This window comes from Athene noctua, chromosome 4 (genome assembly GCF_965140245.1).
Source record: "Athene noctua chromosome 4, bAthNoc1.hap1.1, whole genome shotgun sequence".
In the NCBI taxonomy this organism is placed as follows: domain Eukaryota; kingdom Metazoa; phylum Chordata; class Aves; order Strigiformes; family Strigidae; genus Athene; species Athene noctua.
The window spans coordinates 81,375,074-81,394,585 of NC_134040.1; positions in this window are offsets into that span (position 1 = coordinate 81,375,074).

Genomic DNA, 19,512 nt, shown 5'->3' on the forward strand with positions numbered 1-19,512 from the left:
TCTCCAGTATCCACTTACAGTCACTATGACAAAGCAGACACTAGGTGATTGATTTATGCTTTCCCCCTATCTCTCATGTGCAAACAGATACACACACAGAGGAAAAGGAAGAGTTTTGAACCCGTAAAAAAAGATTAGAGTAATATCTGGAATAATACGGATTTATCCATGTCCCAGGATTTGTTCATGTCCCACTCAGAATATTAGATTATTCAGCAAGTAGAACAACTTTTATCAAACAGTCAGCTCACATGAATAACAAAAAAATATTTTTATTTTAAGAACGCAATCATTGCCAGAGGCTTCCAAAGTGCAGAGTCTCAGATGCAGAGCCCTGCTGGATCTGTCACAGGCATTCTTGGGAAGATCCAGTCTAAGAATAAGAAAATGATGATGCTCTGTTCCAGGAAAAGTAAATACATGCTGCCTCACATATGCAGGACTTGAAGTCAGGCCAGGCAAAGATCAAAACTGCATTTAGTTTTTTAAATGAGCTCTTCGTTTAGTCATTCACACCGAGGTACCATATGAGTTACAATGAAGTTCGGTGACTCTAAACTGCTAATTTATGTGTAAGATCACAGAAACTGTCAGGCAATCATAAGAGTAACTTGGCAGACACATCCAGGATAAAAATATAGTGAATTAGTACAGAAAGGATATTTGAAGCATTGCAGAATCTTGTATCTATTCTATTTTAATATATTACAAATGTGACTTCCTTCAGAAGGAAGATATTGAGATCTGAGAAGAAAAGGTGATGAGATGGTGACCAGCAGTTAAAATCAAAGGAACTGAAGATAGCTAGAGTCTCAAACTACTGAAATCTGTCAGGAAAACACCTGTTGATAGATCATATTTCACTGAACAATTTCTATTTTAGTGCAAAAATAGCTCCTCTTTAAAATCATCGTAGTTTCAAATGCACTTAAACTGAACTGAGATTAAAGTGTATATATATGTGTGTGTGTATATGTATATACACACATACACACATATGTATATACACACAAAGTGGGGGGGCTTGGTGGTTTGTGTGTGTATATACATGTATACATACACAGTGATTATTTTTTGGCCGAAAAGAAAACTTTTTCAGTTCAATGACCTCCACTCAACCCTTTTTCTTTCTTTTCATGAAACCCACTGGAATGTAAAGTGAAGATAATCTCTGAAAAACATCTCTAAATGGTCTCAGTTAATTGCTGATGGAAGTTGTGGGTCAAAGAACAGGATAGGAGGTGGAGGGAATCCTTGGTCTACATCAGAACTCAGTTATTTAAATAACGATGTGTTGAGGAAAGGTAAACTTCTGCGAGCATTATTGCACCTTTTTTCTATTTTCAGCACAGAAATATGTTGAGCTTCTATAAATAGCAGGCCATACATAGGCTTTTGCTTCAACTCTTATTATAGCTGTGCCTAATAGGTGTGAAAAAGGATATTAATCTGTCTTGATTTTTATTTTTTGTCACAATATATTTTATTACCATTAATTATTTCTGACCAGTTTTGTTTTAATAGTTGATGCCAATTATTAATCAACTTGGCAAAAACCTCCTTTTCTTTGGAGAATATATTTCACTACAATAGACCCAGCTAACTGTCATTTATGCAAGATCAGAGGATGTATACTGTTATTAATCAGTGTTATGTCCCACTACTTTAAATCCATGCCCCCAGAGCAAAGCCAAGAGTATACACAACAAATATGCAGTTTAAGAGAGATATATGTGATTCACTACAGCAACAATAGAAGAGGAATTAAGGTAATAAATACCTTACAGACACAGAAAGAGCCATTTTCATATTAAATTTTGCATCAGCATCCTAGAATCAAAGCATGCAATCAGCCTCAAGTTGATCATTAAGGAAACATGTAACTTCTCCCACGTGTCTTTGGTTAAACTATGTAATTATTTTTTGTCACGTATTTGTTCCTTACATTTCCCCGTAGGAGTGTTGTACATGTTGTTTATATGCACACATGCCACAAATTTCAGTTATATGTGTTCCATAATATTTGAAGTATATTCTCATATTTTCTATCCTCTGTGGTCATAAATACTTTGTCACTGGAAAGAAGGAGGCTAAGTACAGCAAACAAAACAGGCTGCTCTGCTCCACTAGTATATATGTGGATGAACGCAACACTCCTGTATTATATACTGCTGTATTATACAGAGTAAGATTTTAGACAATTTAACATGTGTTGTCATTAAAGATAAAAATTATTTCTTTTTTGTGTACAACCTGTGTAAATGCCAGAATTGATTTAATTAATTTGCTTGTGACTTAGGATCCATGAGAAAGAGCATTGCCCTTACATAATGAATATCCTTACACACATTGAGTGTAAAGTATATTTTTGTTTCTAAAGGCTTTTCTTTTTGAGTGAATGCATACACCTTATTATTCAAAAGAAATGAATATAAAGAAACGCTCTCAGACAAGTGCAAAAAGAGGCAAAAAGTAGTTACTTTTGCAAAACTTTTGTTTAACATCACATACTTTTAAATTGTGGCTTAGAAAAAGTAATTGAAAAATATAAGACCTAAAATAGAACACCATTTTAATCATAGATACATGCACATGTTGTTTCAGACCTCACACTCTGAAGACAGAAGTATTGTTATTTGCAAACCATGTAAATCTCTTTAAGGAAAATGGCTGGAAGGTAAATTAATATCCATGTCAAAACTACATGTTGGCAGGGCTTCTGGCTCTTCTAAAGCAGCTGAATAAGCACCTTAGCTGCTAGGGGTTTTTTATCTGTTTTCTCTTCAATATAAGAATAAAGTATAAGTTGATTTCTCTATGTGTCTGTGTGTGCCTCTGAGTGTATTGAGTACACTGGTAGTAAAGAAGTGAAGCTGTGTCCTTTTGAGCATCTGTCAGTTTGTATCCTTCATAGATCTTTGTATGTTCTTTAATTTCCGATAATTATTGACACGTCATGCTGTAATTACAGTAGATCTCTTTAACCTCAGTGTGGTTTGGTGCTTTTATCCATTCAGGCCTGACGTATTATAATAAAACTCAAATTAACAAAGGAACAACCTTATTTCCTTGTAAGAATAAGTTTACATTTTTAAAATTCCATGTTCCTGAAGTAGCCTTTGTCTGCTCAGAGTGCTTGGCTGAGCGCTCAGTCCACCACAAACTTCTTACTAAAAAACATCATTTGTTGTTTCTATCCCTGATGTCCACAGTTTTATTTTTAAATTATTTCTTCTTTCATAATTCATGTATCCCCTTTTCTGCCTTCTCATATTTTTTCCTTCTTATTTGTGATAGAAAAAAGGGACTTGTGAAATAAATGTTTGTCTGAGGAAAGAAAGCAATGTCAAATATTTTTCCTTGACCTTTGTTACACTTCAAGGTTTTTATATTTCTTTAAGATGGAATATCCAGTAATAGTAACAAAATCTACATGAGATGCTGGTCTCTATAACTGTCCCAGGTCATGAACATGACTCTCTCCTTGGCCTTCTTTAATTTACTCAATAATTCAGCCTGTCCATTGAAGATTTGCTTCCATAAATTATAGAAAAGAGACAAACCAGAGAGTTTTCACCCAAACATCTAAGCATCAATTTGCCTTCTTGTTGTTGAAATTAACTGGAAAAATTTAATGATGTCCTGTCAAGAACTCAGGCATATATAAGTAAATCAGCTGTGTAAGGAATACAAACAAGCCCAAAGTCAGTAGATTTACTCAGAAACTCTGAGGCAAAAGAATTGCACAGAGGAATTTAGGAAGAAAAGAGATCCTGACACAAGAGCTAGAATCCCACTGACTTTTTTTTTTTTTTTTTTTTTTAGTGGAATACAGTTCATTCTTGAGCTGTTAACTATAGACCTCACACGTGCTCTGATCACTTACCTAGCCATGCGCAAAAAGAGAGATATAAATATGGGGAGGGGGTTATTCTTTTTCATTAAGCTATGCAATGATTATAGACTGAGATTATATTACACTTATTTTATATACTGTAAAGCAAATAAAGAAAATTCACAAAAGCCAAAATATTCAGCATAGGCAGAACCAGGTTTACTTAGCTGGTTTGGTTTTGTTTTCCTACTGGGGATTTTCCCAAACTGAACACTTTATAGTATTAGTCTTGTGCCTGGAGAGATCCCAACATCTTAATCATAATAATAATAAATTTGAAACATCAAAAATGTTAGCATACATTTTAGAGCTATGCCATGGGTGAGATAAAGATGGAAGCCAAGAATCCTAAAATTTATTAATTTGTTCTTGTTTTCTTACAAGTGCAAGAGCAAAAAGACTTATTTTCTGAAAAGCCTTTTCTAGCAAATACAGTCACAGAGCTGCTCCGAAATGTACAACTCTTAAGTATTAATATTGATGGATCCAGAATACCACATAATTTTGTCATATATCTGAGAGTCAGATATTGCAATTCTTACAGAAATAAGACTCCCATTGACATCTATAGAGTTTTGCTTGAGGTCACAATGCAGGATCAGACTCTAAATCACAGTGCAGCTGTCAGACTAAGCCAGAAACACTTTCAACACATCATTTCTTGCTCATTACATTTCAAAAACAGTGGGTCTCACCCATCTGCTGTTTAGCAATTTCTTTTTTTTTAAATAAATGCAGACATAACTGATTGAGACATCCGTGTCTCAATTCATGGCATATAAATATGACATAATGTTCAATGAGTTTCCTTAATCACTTTTTTTTTTTTTTTTTGTAGACAGTTTTTGTAGCTTCTCTAGCTAAAATAATAGAATAAACTTAATATTTCAAAATTAATATCCTGATGATGGTTTTAAGTATCTTAACAGAGTTTAATGATAAAATAAATTCCCAAGTTTTATTTCTGCTTTGTTCTCTTCATACTGTGTTTCTTTTTTAGTGTGCCTTTTTTTCTTGCAAGTATAATTGAAGAAGGAAGGGAAAGTGCAACTAAATTAGCTAATAGAAAACCTAAGCACTAGGAACAATATAAAAACCAACGCTCATTATGACATGTTTATTAATACAACACAAGCACTTACAGAGCAGTATATTAGGTTCTTACAATGACATACTGGGCTGCAAATAATTTGCAGAGACTGTGAGTTTTAAGCTAGATAGAAAGAGAAACTTGTAAGCAAAGACCTCAAGAGGAAAAATGTCTAACAGAGAGGTGAAAAGAGAGCGGTCTAACAGAGTGGAAATATAAATGAAAGACAATTTGTGAGCAGAAGAGAGCTGAAGGGGGTAAGACTGAAGAGAACTCAGCTCTGCCATACAGACAGTGAAAGGGCAGGAGGGATTACACTGCAGTCCTGAAGCCACAGTTAACTGCTTATGAGAGGCCTCTTTGCATGCCCAAATACTGAATAACCTGATGCTTAAGTAAAAGTCTAATGCTATGGAAGGAATTAGGCATGTTAGTAAAATTCTTAAAATTGTGGCTTTACCTGTGTGAAGAGAGCGGTAAGAACTTAAAAGATATGAAAAAAAAAAAAAATTATGAATGATGGCTAGCTTGTTTCCACTGTGAAAACTCACACTCATACTCATGACAACCAGATAAAAGTAATGCCTGTAATGATTAAAAAAAAAAAAAAAAAAAAAAAAGTGGAAACGATAGTGCTATAGAGTTCTCTAAGTTTAGTACATCTCAAAATAGATCCAGTGAGTTGTCTAAATTCACCATGAAAATCAGGGATTATCTGTAAAATAACTCTCAGCCACTACCTGTACCTCTGTTTAGCAAAGGGAATGGAATGGGAAGAGAACTTATTCTAAAAAGAGGAGTAAAGGAAACGATTGCTCATACACAATAAAATAGACATGCTGCAGTATTTAGTGTTTTCTACTATATAGGATTACAAATTAATTAGAAGTATTTGCAACTCTTCTCATGTGTGTTAACAAATTAGAATAGTTCACAAGATTTTAATTACATAAGCTAAATGTCAAGTTTTTAAATAGGCAAATTATATGTTTTCATAAATTAATAATTTTGTGAATTTTATATGCATGTGAATCGGACAATTAGGATTTTTTAAGATAACTCAGTTTAAAATTAAAGTTTACATGAAAGTCTCCTTAGACATCTTTAATAGCCTGACCTAGTTATGAATAATTGCTGTTGACACAGGATTTACACATGTCCTTACACTGTGTCATTTTCTCAAATGCAAACAAGACCCTGCTGATTATTAGCTTCAGGAAGCTTGTCAAATATAAATCAGCAAGTAATTATCACTACCACGCATGTGGAACTCAATTCAATTTTAAAATAGTCTTTTTAGACATTTTTTATACATAAGGGGGAAAATAAAGATGAGACATTCATGTTATACACACAAAAGAAAACATTCCTTTTCAAGAAGCATGGCTAATTTCATCATCATAATGACAACTTTTGATAGATTTCTCTTTTTTGATAAAGTTTACATTGAACAAACTTATCAATACACCTCTAAAGAATTTTCTATATTTCAAATTATGTAGCGGTATATATTATTTCATCACAGAGCTTCCAAATATCTGTGGCTGCTAATATTATAACATTGGTTTAATTTCTTCCTTTTCAGAAACTGAATTTAACCCTGTCACGTTCCAGGAAATGTTTCAAAGTAAAATAAGGACAGACACAGTGGTGAGTATTGGGAGAGAGATACAGAGAGAGAGAGAATGAACAGATTTGAAGAAAGAAGATGGGAGCAACAAGCTGCCCAAGAGAAGAGAGCAAATATTTGCTGCAAAATTAATATTGTGTATGGGTGAAGTATAAGTATTGAAAACTTCAACAGCGTGTAAAATTAAATACACCCTTAGCACTTTTGCAAGATCTGGACCTCGGTCAGTATGCTACTCTTACTCAGTCTTGCCAACAGAGTGGAAATGAGGCTGTGAATTTGAAACCTTCCAAGATGATTTGCTGACTGAATTCTCCAGTCACTTGGAAATTCTATGAAAAACACAAAGCAGTCATCAGCCAGCAGCATATACCCCCAGCTCCCACCGTGTTTGTAGGGACACGATCTTATTCAGACTTGTTAGATTTTCCCAGATAATTCACTGGACGGGATTTTCATCTGAAACTCATTTTCCGAAACCCATTTAGTTTGCTTAGTCTATTGCTAGGTGTGTAAGGACCAAGGAACACTAGAGATAACAAAGTTACTTTCAAACATGCTAGTTTTGACCCTGGAACTGGTTAACTGCATCGGTCACGTGCAGTTATTCAAGGTTATTAGCTTAATAATAGCAGTGTTTTGAATAATGATGATTTTTTAGGCTAACAGAACAAAATGTCCTCTTCCTGCATGAACTTCCCATGGTGATGCAAGTGTGGTTAAGGTAGCGACAATGGTCTTACTACAGGTATAATTATATATTGTGTTAAATTTAAGCTTCTCTTTAATGAAATGCCAACAATACCAATTTTGAACTTAACACAATCTGCAGTTAGGAAAATAATTACTGTCTGGTCAGTTTATCAACTACAACTAGAAAAGCTACACTAGTTTTGTCATTTGAGGGGTGGAAGGGGTGGGGGGAAGCCACATTTTTTTAAACAAAGTGTACAAGAGTACGTGCAGTTTAATCTTGCTCCAGAAGCTATTTTTTGGAACTGTTTGTATTCAGATACTATAGCTTTTACTGCTGGGCTTTTAATTACACTGCTAGTGTAGTTCTCCAGCAGGAAACTTTTTAAAAAGAAGTCAAACTACAGCTAGGGCGGACTATGAGCCAAAACCAGATAGTTTACTCTGTCGGGAGCTACACTTGTAATTCCATTTATGGAGGATTTTATTTGGATACTATAACTAAGAATGCACTGGAATGCTGAAATCAATCTGAGATAGAAACTGTACTAAGACTGGGAGGCAGAATTTTAATTCTACCATTTATCCTTCCTTTAGGAGATTTCTCAGGGATATAAGGCCTTTTCAAAAAAATTCTAACAAAAAAAAAAAAAAAATCAAATTCTCTTTACCTTGCAAGACTCCACTCTTCTTTGCATCTAATCATCCTTTCCTCCTCCCCCTCCTAGATTAACTTTGTGAATTAACTTTAAGAACATTCAGTGATAATGTTGCTGTGGTAACTGTCAGTTATCCTGCCAGTGGTAAATTATTTCCTTACTGGGAGCTGTATGATCAAATAATACACATTTTTAACATTAGCTGCTACCTATTTAAAACGTACTTAACTTCAGGGCTGCAAAATAGTGGGACCCAGACAGACATAGCCTTTGCAAAATTAGATTGTAGTTACTTAGTATCATCCCCTTCTTTAATTTTCTGTTTAAAAATCAGTGCTATGTCTCAATGTAATTCACAGATAAAATGTTAGGTAATAAACTCCCTGTATTCTCTGACCTGAGTCCATGAGATTGCTTTATCAGGTTTTGGACAGAACACAGGACCAGTTGTATTAACATTGTAAGTAAACTTTACGGTTTTCAAGCCCAAAGGATTTTTAAAATTTTCTTCTTAACTCAAGTTGACACGTTAATTAAAACTTACCTGGAATGAATAAAACACAGACTACACAATATATCTGATTGGAGCTCCACCCATCAAAAAAACCTCACATTAAATTTCTAAATAAAACTTAAAGATACAGTTATTGAAACAAAGTTATCTACGGACTTCAAGTTCAGGAGGTTCAGGCATGTCAGTCACTGTTAAGTATTAACAATATAAAGAGTAATAGAGAGAAATCAAAAGTGATATTCCACCTTTGACACGATTGCTTAGCAAATATGCCAAGAGTTTCTCCTCCATCTTTTGCTACCTCGTGCTTTCTTCGGCTATGGATGAGATGTAGAACATGCACACTGTAATTCTCACTCTCACTGTCACTCACAACTAACTCATTGAATCATTTCTGTGTTGGGAAATGCAGAACAGGTGAGGTTGTGTGAGTTGCTCATATCTCTGAAGATAACCCCTATGGACATATTCATCTGAAACTTCCTATGCGGATATACGTGAATTAACTAAAGATGGTGGGATAAGCTTGCTACAGACCAAATACCCTGCTTTGCAGAAGTTATATTTTACAAATATAATCTGTCAGCTTTAAGGGTTTAATCCTACACATCAGAAGTGCTGAGCATTGGTTGTATAGCACAAGATAAAAAAAGATGAGCTGTAAAAGTGGCATAGCAAAGCTTGCATCTGCATTAGTGGGAAAGTACTACTTGTTCCCCTCCAGTGGTAGATGTTAATGATAAGAGCAGAGTTTAGTCCTTGCTCAGAATGGTACGAGTCCACCTGTCTCCTGGCACACTGATCACCCTCATCTCCCCTGTGCTAATCAGAAATGAGCCAAGAAGTCTGAATAACTTCTACTGTAACTACTCATTATTTGGTCCTTGTCCAGTGCTTACACACACCTGTGAAAACAATGACACTGATGCTCACATCTCCTTCTCTCCCTATTGCATACAGCACAAGGACTAAACCGAATATTTATCTTCCTATAATATTTTTTTTAATATGTTATTTTATGCAGAGACATTTCTAGTGTGTAGTTCTTGTATTTTGGCATTCTTACTACTGTTTGCTTTAAATCTTGCATGCTGGGTATCTGTTTAGCATTAAGCATGAATGCCTTCTTTTGAAAGGAATTTCTCTTCAACTTTTATGCTTTTTTAAAATAAAGTTCTCAAAAGCCCTAGGCCAAACAGCCATTTTTAATTTTCATAAATAAGGTATCTCAAATAAGGGGATCCCAAGGCCCCCTGCCTGCTTTTGAATTCTGCGTAAATGTTAGAAGAATTTGAACTCTACTCACAAAGCACTGTGACCAGTGGATGTTTCTTTTGGGGAAAAATTCTATGAATACTATGAGGAAAAGAATTCTGAAAAATTTCTAGATCGCTGTGGATGGGTGTCTAGCTGTACATATACTCCTTTCTCTTAATTCGCCATACAAAGTCTTGTTATTTTTCCTGCCATTTTATCTTATTCCAACTGTCATTTTAGTATAAATATTTAAGTATTTGCTCTCAATAAAATAAAATAAAATGAGATTGTGAAGAACTTTGTGTCACATATCAAACATGACAGAAACATTCAAACCCATTAGAATGTAACTTAAAATCTTAAACTCTATTGTTTGGAACTTTACATTTGTAATTGTTACTATCTCATTCAGGGTTCAGGAAGAGAATAAATGTATGAAACGGAACAAAACTTAAGAGGTAGGCATGAAGTAACTTGTTATCACAAAATATTCAGAATACAGGTTAGTGAAATAAGGCTTTTTTCTGCTGAGATAAAAAGAGAGCAAAACACAATTTGCATATCAAAAGTCAGTAAGTGTGCTTGTTTCTACTGACTGAAAATGGTCTTTTGTCACAAATATCTTCAGCACGACTTTCAGCCTGTAATCTCTTCTGAAACTGTTTCCACTAGCATCTAAAAACTGGACTCTCACCAAGCTTCAGGACTACGATACCAGCCGCCATTTTCTCAACATGTAGCCTGCCTTTAACATTACATCTCAAAATAGTGTTCTTTGTGTTTCAGTTCTGTCATATGCAATGGCTTTTTTCTTCCTTACTCTATAAGACCACTGACTAAAATATAAAGTCCCTGCATTTCTCTTTTGAAAGGGTTTTCCAATGCCATGTTTGTTTCGCTCCTGAGGAAATACATAACACACTATTTTCTTCACAATTTTAAAGTTCTTAAATAAAAAGAAAGTAACATACCCTTTCTCCACTTCTTGTGGAGACACTGTTGATAATCACCTTAAAAATACGCTATGAAGATAAATCCTATATGAGCAAAGAAGTTTGAGATCAGAACTGACAGAAAATTATTTTCCCAATCCACAGTGTTTTTTGTCTTTTGTTTTTTCTTAATTTTTTTCAGAGTCTTTCCTGCAGCAAAGAAAGGCTTATCCACTAAAGAACCATGAGTCTGGCCTAAGCTCAGAAGATGTAGAAAATCCATGATCAAGTCGTGTTGTGTAAAACAAAACTTGCATCTTGCACAATTTAGGTGAATACCAAGATGATCAAGATCTGTTCTCACATTCTCTTTTGTGTGACTATATGAACTGTCATTTTCACCCTGAAGCTGAGGAAAAATGTGGCCTTGATAGCTTTGTTGAAACTTGCATCTTCCTTAAAAATAGATAGAACGCTATCTTCTTTTTTAATTGTTAGAAATACCTTCATAATTTGTGAACAATTGTGAGAATTGAGCTATTAAACTTTTAGGACAAGAATAGTAAAACTGTCAGAGGAGGCAGGCATATTGTCTTTGGTTTGTGTGTGTGTGGTGGGTTTTTGGTAGCAGGGGAGGGGCTGCAACCGTGGCCCACTGAGAAGCTTCTCACATCTCCTCCGGCTCCAAGTCAGACCTGCCTCTGGCCAAGGCTGAGCCAATTAGTGATGGTGGCTGCACCTCTGTGATAATGTATTTAAGAAGGGGAACAAGGGAGGAAGGGGATTTGTGAGATGGAGTTGTGAGGAAGACACCGATACAAACACTGAGGTCAGTTGAAGAAAGGAGAAGAAAGTGGGGGACGTGCATCAGAGACTCCCCCGTGGCCCATGGTGAGAGGGCAGGCTGCCCCCTGCCACCCGTGGAGGTCCACGGTGGAGCAGGTGCCCACCTGCAGCCCGTGGAGGAACCCACGCCAGAGCAGGTGGCTGCACCCGAAGAAGGCCGGGACTCTGTGGGAAGAAGAATCCGCTGTTGTAGTTCGGCACTGGGAGGATTGCAACTCACGGAGGGGACCCACGCCAGAGCAACTCAGGAAATGCTGCGGCCTGTAGGAGGAACTCATGTTAGAGAAAGTTTGTGGATGACTGTCGCCAATAGAGGGGAACCATGCTGGAACGGGGGAAGAATGTGAGGATTTTCCTGCCCGCCAGGAGGAGGATGCAGTGGGACTGACCACACCCCCCATTCCCTGTCTCCTGCACTGCCGAGGGGCAGGAGGTACAGAAGTCTGGAGTAAATCTGAGATGGGAAAGAAGGGGAGTGGGGGGGGGGGGGGGGGGGGGGAAGGTGTTTTAAAATGTGGTAAAGTTTCTCACTGTCCTACTTTGTTAAGTGTTGTCATTAGCATCTGAATTAAATTTGTTGCTCTTTTTCTTCCTGTAATGAGTCTGTCTTTTGCCCTTGACTGTAATGGGTGACTCATCCCTCTCTGTCCCTATCTTAACTCCTAAGCCTTTTGTTTTATTTTTTCCTTCCCAGTCCTGAGGGGGAAGGGGCAGGTGAGTGGCTGCATGGTGCTCAGTTGCCCTCTGAGCTCAAACCACAACACATATTCAAAGTTTTAACCACTACAGAAAGAAACTCACACAGTCAAAATGTTTTAATCGTAAAATTTCTTTTGTAGAAATTCTGCAACTTTTATTTCGATATCTTTTAAAAGGATAAGTTATCGTTTAATTTTTTTAATAAAATGATTACACAAAAACTATCTAAACTGAGAAAAAAGGAGAGAGAGGAAATGTGGTGGTGGGGAACTACTAGCTGAGTAGTTCAGATCTGACAGACTTAAAATTAGTGTTGTTGGAGTTTTTGACAAAGTTATTCTTTATTGTTTTCATTAGGTTTTAAATTTTCTTACTGAAGAGAAAATTCTTGTCTTCTTCGACATGATTAAAATGCAGCAGAAATGCAGTGGATGTAGTATAAGAACTAGCTAGGACTCTCAACAAAGAGTTAGGATCTCAATGGATGTTCTCCATACATTCATGACAGCTCAAACAGCAAATGGAAAAAGAGAGAAGGCAGAGGTAGCAAAGAATTTCTTGCAGTTGATGAAAACAGGTCTGCTACTCCCTGGTATCACAGGAGGTTCTGAAGGCATGCACACCCTCGTGGAATGAAACAGGGTCATCTGTACAATGAATCACCGGAAATCTAAATAATGTCTTTTGCTTATATCACACTTAAAATGGGGGTCAGATAGTCAATCTCTCTAGACTGGGTGGGGAACTCAACACCTATCAATGTCAGGGATAACCCATACAGCATCAAATAAAAATCAGTAGAAAATAAAAATCTAACATAGACGAATATTTAGAATAATAATGATACTGTCTCCCTTCTTTTTTGCTTACGTGGTTTCTCTGGTTCCAGCATTCAACAGTGCAAGAAGGAATATCAAACAGCAAAACCTGAGCTCACATTAATACAGTGTTTCACCATGAGAGTCTTATTTGAAGAACTGCTAGGACTTTGTTTCTACATCAGTCACGAAGGAAAGAGAGACACTCTCTAGTTTTAGAGAAGTTTGGAGTTTAGAGATGTCTACTTGGACTACATCTATTTGGTCTACATATACCTGAAAAAGCTTTTTTTTAAGCAAGCTTATTTCACTAGAGTGGTGGTCTTTGGTACATGCTGAGGTTGAAAGACTTTCTTGTTCCATATTTATCTTCTGAACGGTGCTGACTCTGAGTTAGCGAACTATCTGGATCTTTTTTCCTTGTAAGTCTTGCTCAGGTAGCTTATTATTATTTGTCTTTTCTTTGGTAAATTCTTAAAGAATAATATTAAAATATTTTAATCAAATAGCATCTGAAATATCTAGTCTGTATATTGAATAATACATGGAAATTCTGCAGGGGAACAGCTGGAAGCATGTTAAATTTAATCTGGCAAGAGATCTATGACAGACAGAAAGAGTAAACTTGACAACAAAAAAACGGAGCAGGCACCCTGAGTGGACGTTTTGGGTTTGCCAGAGTTTTGATAAAACTATGCCCAGAAGCCTCATTGATGGACAGCCTACCTACACAACCTCAGTCACGAGAACACACTGAGTCTCAGTTACCAAACAGGCAACTCATAAGGAAAATTCTCATCCTAACACCCTGCAACAACCCTGCTGTGCCCTCATGGCGTGCCTGAAATTGGCTAGAGCACAACATTTACTTCTGCCACATCACAGCAATCAGTCTGAAACAGCAAGTGTCTTGTTAATTAGAGTCTCCAACTTAATGATAAATCAGCAGTGTACTTTTCATGTGTAAATACGGAACTAGGGAAGGAAATTAAATCAGAGAGGGATTTTCCATTCTTTTCAGGAGTTATTATCATGTCTAAGAAGCTAAGTTTTTTTCATGCATGTAAAAAAATTCCACATTATCAGAGTCCTGACATGCAATACATGTAAGTACAGCAGTAAATATGCAAAAAACCCACCCTCTGCACTCCCAATACCTAAGGTCTAGCTGTAGTCCCTTGTCAGGAGAGCACAGGAGCTTTCCTGCAAAGCATTTTCTTCATACTGAGAGCATGAGAATACTGAATGGTGGCAGCTGATACACCATCCTTCCCTAACACACAGGCATTTTAGAAGTAGCCATGGGTGTTCAGGGTGAGGTTGTGAGCAGCCGGGAAAACAGCTGGATTTGCAATTCCTCTGCAGCTGTGTGGTGCTTCCCTGTTCATAGTGACAGCTGTGCCTCCATATAGTACAGCCCCCATTTTCACGTTTGACTCTGGGCAGAACTAAGTCCCTCTGCTGACTGGTATTTATTTCTCAGATAGCTGTCTTCCAACAACTGCCCACACAGTGTCTGCAGCAGATCCAAGCAATGGAGCTGCTTGCCAGAGCATCCGTGAGGTAGGACCAGTAAGGGGTGTGGGGCTGCAGAAGGCCAGGGACTGGGCGCTAGCTTCCCCTGTTTGCTTTAGCAGACTGAATCGGATCATAAAGGGGCAATTTGACAGAGGTTCAGAGTAGTACTGCAAAAGTAGCTTATTCACTCTGTAAAGGAATAGTTTTAGGAATAGTTTTGTGCTATTGTTTTTGCATTAAGCCCTCTTTGGGTCAGATCCGCACTGTGTAGTGAGTGGCACAGTGCTCCATTTCTCCAACAACTAAGCAAAAAGACCTCTTTCTTTTTGTCCTTGGTAATCTGAGTAGAGGAGGCATTATCTCTGGTTTTGAGCTACAGGAAATGCCATTTCCACCTGAATAAACTTTATTGAAGCCCATTTTTTCCATTATGCCTTTTCAGATTAGTTTTTCTTTATAGATGGGGTATTTCAAAGAAAGTCAGTTTTTCTCCCTCTCTCACAAAATATTCTTCTGGTCTATCTCTAAACAATTAAATGTTCGTGTAACATTAGTCACTGTTAAATCACTGCCAAATACAGTCTTTTTGGTGTGGGCAGTTAGTTATTTTTCTCATTTTGATAGAAAGATGATTTGGGGATAAGGGTCTAACAGGAGCACAGGTAGATTTATATTCCCTCCAGTTATATCTATGTGAACTTTAATATCTGAAAGCTATTTTCTCTAGAGTAATCTGTTTATGAAAAAAAAAAAAAAAACAACCAACCACCAACTCACAAGAAGGTGTGCTGAAGAAGGCTGGTTTTATATATGGATTTTTTAAGATACTGTATGCCACATCTGATCCCCAGTAAATTATTCATAGTGCAAAATTCTTGAGCATTTCCATATACCACCTTTCCAATGATGGCACATCTCAAAAGAGTGTTTTACATCCTCCGTTGCTGGTCCTTCCTGTAGGCAATGTTTATATAATAGTCATTCCATTGTTGTATGTTTATATAATAGTCATTCCATTGTTGTAGAAACATAATTTTGCCAAAAGCAATTTTAAACTGCTTTCTTGGAAAAAAAAAAAACAAACAAACAAACAAACAAAAGACTTTTATATTGCTTTTAAAAATTCTGTCTGTTTGGCAATGGGGAGGAAGTTGAAAATAGATGCTTCCAAGTGTTGATTTCTTTGAGAAACTGCCAGTAATTATAAAGTGGAATGACTGCATCAAGTCTCAGGTTCTGACAGCAATGAATAAGGGCAAGGAACGGCAGGGGCAGGGGTAGTGTAGTATATGTGTGCTGTACACTTGTTTATTTTTTATATTTTGAAAAAATACCAAATTCATCTCCCCAAATATATTTTTTAGCAGATTGCTTAAAAATGTTTAGTAAATACAGATAAGAAGAACTATGGGGCTTTATGATTGAAATGGCCTCAGCTCTGATACATCCTGTGTAATGTGCGCTGTAGTTTTAAAGATGCATCTTCTGAAATACATTTGCTGTAACAAATTTTTTTATTCACAGATAAGTAAGCATCACATGACAGCAAGTATTTGACAGATAGAAAAATGCGCTTCAGATACACAAAGTGCCAGACTTTTTCAGCACATCAGCTGTCAAACAGATAACCAACTAAATTAATCTTCTTCTGATTATTTGTTTTACTTAGTTTTTTTCAGGGGTGAAGGTGTTAGTCAATACTCATGGAGGTGTTCAACTGACAAGTGAGGGGAGTAAAATATTCTGTTTACTCCTGTGATACTCTCTTTGTATTTTATAGAGAATCTTGATATCCCTTATCAACACAACTACTTATACTGTTAAAACCCCTTTTAAATGGAGTATCTAGTTTATGAATGACTTGAGTACAGAGCTTCTACTACTCAACTAAATTTCTTGACAGCTGAATTTGAAAGAAATCAAATCTACTGGGTTACTAAAGTCAAAAGAAAGATGAAAAATATGGCAAATGAATGCAAACATTGCTAATGAAAGCATTTTATTAAGGCATTTAAAATGTTCACCTAAGTAAGTCCAGTCATTTTAACATGACACCTTTCTGAAAACTAAGATCTTTCTAGTCATTTGTGGAATCATTTTCTTCCCCTCCTTTCATTAGAAGGAAACAATTCCAGCTGTCTTCATGGCAACAGTTAATGGAGTTTATGGACAATTAAAAAACCACAAATATAGTTAGCATTTTCACTAGCCAAAATAAATTTAAATATAAGGATGATCTTTGATTTTTGCACTGCAGTCTAATCTCAGTGCATTGCCATCCTGATAATTTGAATTTCACAGATTTTGTACTAGTTTTTTGCAATAGTTTTATTGCCTAAAAAAATATTGTTTCTACATCTTCTGTGTAAATACTAATAAATACACGAAAATCTCAAGCTTTGCTACTTTACATGCAAGAAAGAGGCAGTCTCCAGCATTAGAAAAAATCCATTAATACCATCATCCCCAATCACAGCACCTCCCCAGAACCCTCCATAAGCAGAGAATACTGCCTTCATCCCCAGCTAACTTTGTGCAATGCACTCTTCAACCAAGTGGTGGAAAACTGAGGCAACTGTATATCCCTGATGTTTTTAAGGGTAGCTCCACAATTGTGAGAGGCACTGGCTTTGTATTCTCTTGCTCAGAACAGAAATTTCAACCTTTTAAGAAAATAAAGTTTAGCTTACTGGAAAAAAAGGACGTCTGTGCCACACTAGAATGTCATTGATTCTGTTTCCTCTATAGCATAACATCAATATGAAAATTAAGTAATCTATTCATTACATTTAAGATCACTTCTGATTATAAGAAATAAAGAATTCCGTAGAATTAAGATGAGGAGAGTGTGGACTATAGTCTTGCTCCTGTACAGCACAGTCCTGAAATGCCAAGCAAGGACCAGCCCATCTTTCCCCAAATCCTACAGTTGATTAAAAATGTGCATCTTCTTTTCAATGTAAGTTGTTTTGACCTCACTTCTGGTCATTACTTTTAACTCGTGCCTGAGGAAATAAGCTTTCTGCTGTCATGCTGTTTCAAAGTGTGTGTGCATGCATACTATTGCAATACTTGTGGCCAACTGCAGCCAAACTGGACAAAGGGGATGCCTGCAGAGATCAGTATTGTCTGACAGGAATTAACACTAAGGAGGAGACACCCTGTTAGTGCCAGGAAGGCTGAAAGGCTGTAGCCTTAGCTTACGCTTGGACATCCCAGAAACTGCCAAAGCCCATCCATCGGCCTCATGGCAAAATTTCTCTTACAGTCTCAATGCTGACCAACCATGGCATACAAATCTGCAAGAATCTCACTCCATCAGTTTTCAGAAGTGTTTTAACAGAGATGGTAGCAGCTTTATAATGCAATGAGCAAGCGAGACTTTTGTATTTGCAATATATTTCTAGCAGAGCATTCCACAACAAAGTCGAAGGTGAAGTCTAGATGCTTCAGCCCCATTCTTTGTTCAACACTGAGAATCAGAAAACATAACTTTCATCTCAGAAAACAGCAATATTTTGAGGTGCAGTTTTCACTTTCAGTGAAGAACAGGATAATGGACAGTTGCCCAGAAGGCAGAAATAGTCAAGATAGAGGAAAAAAAAAAACAATTCATCCTTATGCCATGCAGCAATCCAACAACAAAACAACAACAACAAAAAAAGAGCACTTTTATTCATGTATACATAACTTCTATTATAAGAACAGGATAGTGCAACTGAAATTAATGCTACTTAAATAATTTCAGATATCCTTAGTTCCATTGTGTATGGAATTTATTTCTTATGTTTATGTTGCCAAGAGAAGCAGCCATCTACCCCTCCCCTGCCTCAGGCCGGGATTAACAGCAATCTTTTATTCTCTACCTTGATGCCCCAGACCCAGCTTTTAAGTTAAGGTCCTCTTTTCATTAACACATTTAAATCTAGAAAGACTCTGTGAGAATCAATATAAATGGTTCATGTATACATGGAGTGTGTATACAGCAAGACAGATACAGAGAGAAGTAGAAGAAGAGAGGAAGGAAAGGAAGCAAGCCCAAACCTGGCACCAGGGACCTTGAGTCCATTCAGCACAAAATTTAAGGACAGATGAAGTTCACCTCCTTTTAGTCATATGGAAAAATGAAGCTCTCCCCAACACACTCCTCCTTTCTCTTTTCCTATTTCTCTCAGATACTCTTTCTCAGTGTATATTGCCTCTTAGACATATCCAAAAGCCCTACATGTAACATATCATAAATATAGCCATATGTTTTTGCTGTTACACCACAATTCAGAAGCCCTAGAGACTACCAAATAATTGAAGTGCTGTGGCTTTTAAGAAGGCCATGGTCATGGTTCTTAGAAGAAAACTTCTTCTTAGAAGAGATATTGAGGTGATATTGGTTGCTTGATTTTAAAATTAGCTATTAAAAAAGCGTTAAATTACCTTTTGCATCACAGGGAAAGTATAAAGGACTTCAGAGGCAAATTATCAAGATACACTAATCAATTTGCCCTTCAAAAAAAATTGGTACTGCATCTGTTGAAATCTCAGAGTTAATAATTACCAACAAAAAGTAATTAAGAATTGTTTGAACTTATTTCCTAGACTCACTTTCCCATGTCAGTTCCCAGCTATTTGAATCCCTTAAACTCCGAGTTAATTATATGGCTACAAATATTGGGCAAAAATAGGAATCTAAGTAATTATGAATTACCAATTGATACGATCATGAATACAGTAGATTTCAGCTCACTAGTTCCATATCCAGCACTCTGTTTGTAAACCTCAAAGCACATGTATTGTTCATTTGAAGTTTAACAAACTCTGTTGAGAAGTTCAGCTGGGGTGTGATAGCCATTAAAAAGGTAATTAACACTATTTTTTGTCTCCTTCGACTGAGATTACCTCCTTCACATGCAGTTAGCTGATTTACGGATAAAACCAAATTAACCTATTTGTACTACTTGTTGTGA